This window comes from Bubalus kerabau, chromosome 11, assembly GCF_029407905.1.
Source record: "Bubalus kerabau isolate K-KA32 ecotype Philippines breed swamp buffalo chromosome 11, PCC_UOA_SB_1v2, whole genome shotgun sequence".
Taxonomy (NCBI): Eukaryota; Metazoa; Chordata; class Mammalia; order Artiodactyla; family Bovidae; genus Bubalus; species Bubalus kerabau.
In genome coordinates, this window is record NC_073634.1 from 23,627,354 (window position 1) to 23,631,741 (window position 4,388).

Here is a 4,388-nt window from a genome sequence, read left to right on the forward strand (position 1 = left end):
TTCCTCATTAAGGAGATGAATAAATTTGACAAATATTCACAGTCAAGTTTGATTTTTTTTTTGAAGATTATACTTTGATAAGAGGTATAACCTCTGCTGATTCATAGAGACGATTTTATGATTTAGCCCTGGGGTTCTTTTCTTTGACTTCAAGGTTGAAACAAGGAACACTATGAAAAGTCTCTTATCATTCTTAAATATTTTCCTAATGAAATAAGATAATTGTGATGATCAGCTGTGGCTAAAACTACTTTGTTCCTCGAGGGAAGTATTTTAAGGGAGAATCAGTCCAAAGCTAGGGAAAAAGACTGACAGTTTAAAAGAATGCCTAAGCTTGATATGAAATTCCATCTAAAAATCTTAATTCATCTACTTAAAAAAATAATTGTAATATATAGTGGAACTGTATGTAACTTTGTTCTGTATTTTCCAAGTCTCCTGTAAATGTGTTATCATACTTTCATAACTTAAAAAAGAGAAGGAAAAAATTATTCCCTTTGGCATGAAAACTAAATGGAGGTGAGGTATTTAAATCAATCTACTTTCCTCAACTCTTGACATTACTTCAGGATTTACTGTACAGTCATGACTTAATCTCTTTCATGTCTTGAACAAAAAAATAACGAAAACACAAAAACAAAAGAGAAGGTCTAAGGTCAAAATAGGTCTGTAATTTGGGAGAGACAATATTCACTTTCATATGGAAGAATTACTTTTAATCTACTGTCAACTGCTATCCTTTCCAACACAGGCTCCACCTCCCTCTCAGGTAAATGACCTAAGAACACAATTTGAGCTCTCTGCAGGAAGCTCCTGGTTAGTATAAAAACAGCAGAGTTGGGCCGGGTCTGAGTATCCCCCCGGGTGCTCCCGGCTCCCAGCCTGCCTCCCCGCCACCGCAGCCTGGGTCTGACAAGATGTACCAGGTCCTGCTGTCGCTGGACTGGCATGGGACCCCGGTTCGGCTCCACTTCACCGGGCTGGCCCGGTCACCGTCTGCAGTCCACTGGCGCCTTCCTCTCCTGTGTCCTGGTCTCTGCTCTTCCACTTCAAGATGGAGATTAGGGCCACACACTGTGGGGTGCCCAGTTATCTTCCGTCAGTGAGCTCGGCCATCGGCCGAGAGATGCCCGGGCCCTACATCGGCCTGCACTCGGCGCCCCACTTCTTGAGGCCTTCGCCTACTGGAACCACTACTTCAGCTACGCCTCCCGTGTCCGGGCTAGTGCCCGCTTTACCACCTCCGCTCCAGCCTCAGCCTCATGGAGAACCTCACGCTGCTAGCGTTCACCTATGTCTCCTCTCCCGAGGACTTCAGCATGCCCGACAACGCTTCCATTGTGTTCACGGCCTCCTCCCTGTCACAGGCTCCGCACCTGCACTCTGACGGCGGACCAGGAAGCACACGGTAAGCCAAGAGGCTCGCAAGTCCGACAGCCAGAAACAGCAGCTCTTCATCGACTCATCTTCTTCAGGTCGCCAGCTGTCTACCTTCGGTACAACATGTATCGTGAGGCTGGAGTACCCACCATTTTTGCCATCCTAGGGTACACCGCTGTTCTAACCAACATGGCAGCCTGGTGGGACTTCCAGAACAAAGAGCTGCTGGTTACTTCCCAGCCAGCCTGAGGAAAAATTGTTCTAAGCCCTTTCTCCTGCTGGAGACGAGGCCCACTGCCCAGAAACTAAGAACAAATACCACTCTGACCTCCTTTCACCATCTGTGTCCTCACTGGGACCAGGACAAGGCTTCACCCAGCCCTGATGGCTTCCCCTTTCCTCCACCCCAGGTGAAGGAAGGCACAGGGGCTTCCAAGCAGCACCACCAGTTCCTGAGAAACCCCCAGAAGCTAAGCTGGCCAGAGAGCTCCACCCTCTGGTGCTAAAAAGAAAAACAAGTCCTGAGGTTCATAACCATGATCGTTCTTGGCCTTTATATACAACCTCTCGCTGAGGTCAGGGACCACACTCCTACCAGGAAACCACAGCCATTTCTCACCACAGGGTCATTCACTTGACTTGTGTGTCTGATGATCTGCTCTGCACATGCAGGCCTGTGACCACAGCTCTCTGCTAAGGTTGTCCACGTGTCCTAGTCCTGACTTCACCTCTGATTTGTTATGTGCCCTTCCCTATCTGAGGGTTTCCCAGATGGCACTAATAGTAAAGAAGCCTCCTGCCAATGCAGGAGACATACGAGACGTGAGTTCAATCCCTGGATGGGTCGGGAAGATCGGTGGAGAAAATGGCAAAAAACTCCAGTATTCTTGCCTGGAGAAACCCACGGACAGAGGAGCCTTGTGGGTACAGTCAATAGGGTTGCAAACAGTCAGGCACAACTAAAGGGACTTAACACACGCTTCCCTATCTGAGCTTGTGTGTGTCTGCGTGGATGAAGGGGAGTGGCGGAGCTGTCTGCTTTCCAAGGGCTCTGACAGTCTGTGCTTCTTGCTGTGGAGGTGGTGTCCTGTACCTAAAGCAGGACCTGCTCCTTCTAAAATCTCTGGCTTACAGACCCTTCCTCCTTGGCAAAGGTGTCAGGTAGAGGGATCAGACGGAGAAGGCAGTGGCACCCCACTCCAGTACTCTTGCCTGGAAAATCCCATGGATGGAGGGGCCTGGTGGGCTGCAGTCCATGGGGTCGCTAGGAGTCGGACATGACTGAGCGACTTCACTTTATTTTTTCCCTTTCATGCACTGGAGAAGGAAATGGCAACCCACTCCAGTGTTCTTGCCTGGAGAATCCCAGGGACGGGGGAGCATGGTGGGCTGCCGTCTATGGAGTCCAACCGAGTCGGACACGACTGAAGCGACTTAGCAGCAGCAGCAGCAGAGGGATCAGAAGCACAAATTCCTATCCCAGAATGGGCTCTGGTGTCCCCCCATCCTCCCTACTGCCTCAAGCCCTGTGCTCTTTCGGTTGTACATTTCAAAGGAAAAAAATATTTTTAATTGCCAAAGGGGAAAAAAACACCAGAAGTTGATTACCCTACTACGCATTAGGAAACACTTCTCAAAATACTGGATATTAAGCTCCAGTACACATCAGAATGATCTGAGAGGCTTATCAGAAACAGATTTCAGTTCATTAGGGTGGGGTGGGGCAACAATGTGCATTTAAAACAAGCACTTCCAGGTGACTGATTTAAAAATAAAACCGTACTTTGAGAAACCAAGACAATTACAACCACTGCTTAACTGACTGCCTCTGTTTTTCTAACAATCACCCATGTATCCTTAACATCTACATGCCAAGTCCTTCTATGTGGTCTGTAAAAGAACTTCACAATCTGACCAAGGTCTTCACAACTTTCTCTCCCACCACTCCATCCTTCTCCACCCTACAACCACCTCCTACACTGGAACCCACTGCTGCACTCCTCCTTACTGTTGACCTTTCCTTCTCCCTTGCCCTGCCTATGCAAGACTGCTTATTCTTCACAACGGTGCAATAGGGAGGGTTCAGTTCAGTTCAGTTCAGTCGCTCAGTCGTGTCCGACTCTTTGCAACCCCATGAATCGCAGCACGCCAGGCCTCCCTGTCCATCACCAACTCCTGGAGTTCACTCAGACTCACGTCCATCGAGTCGGTGATGCCATCCAGCCATCTCATCTTCTGTCGTCCCCTTCTCCTCCTGCCCCCAATCCCTCCCAGCATCAGTCTTTTCCAACGAGTCACCTCTTCACATGAGGTGGCCAAAGTACTGGAGTTTCAGTGTTAGCATCATTCCTTAAAAAGAGAAATCCCAGGGCTGATCTCCTTCAGAATGGACTGGTTGGATCTCCTTGCAGTCCAAGCGACTCTCAAGAGTCTTCCCCAACACCACAGTTCAAAAGCATCAATTCTTCAACGCTCAGCCTTCTTCACAGTCCAACTCTCACATCCATACATGACCACAGGAAAAACCATAGCCTTGACTAGACAGACCTTAGTTGGCTAAGTAATGTCTCTGCTTTGAATATGCTATCTAGGTTGGTCCTAACTTTTCTTCCAAGGAGTAAGTGTCTTTTCATTTCATGGCTGCAGTCACCATCTGCAGTGATTTTGGAACCCAAAAAAATAAAGTCTGACAGTTTCCACTGTTTCCCCATCTATTTCCCATGAAGGGATGGGACCAGATGCCATGATCTTCGTTTTCTGAATGTTGAGCTTTAAGCCAACTTTTTCACTCTCCACTTTCATCGCTATCTAGACTCTAAAGCCAGTACACCTAGCTTCCAATCCCAGAACCGTTTGGTAAAAGTGGCCAACCTCTGAGTCTCAGATAACTCCTCTATCAAAGACTGTTTAAATAGCCACCCCAAGGTTATTAGTACATCAGCACCAGCGGTATTTCATTTAGAGGCTAAATGTTATTAATTTGGTTTTCTTACCTCTTGTAAAACCTT

The 4,388-nt window shown here is 47.7% G+C and overlaps 1 pseudogene; it reads left to right on the plus strand.

The window, feature by feature from the left end:
* Nucleotides 1–914: 914 nt before the first annotated feature.
* Nucleotides 915–1,629, plus strand: LOC129622707 (post-GPI attachment to proteins factor 2-like; annotated as a pseudogene).
* The last annotated feature ends 2,759 nt before the right edge of the window (nucleotides 1,630–4,388 follow it).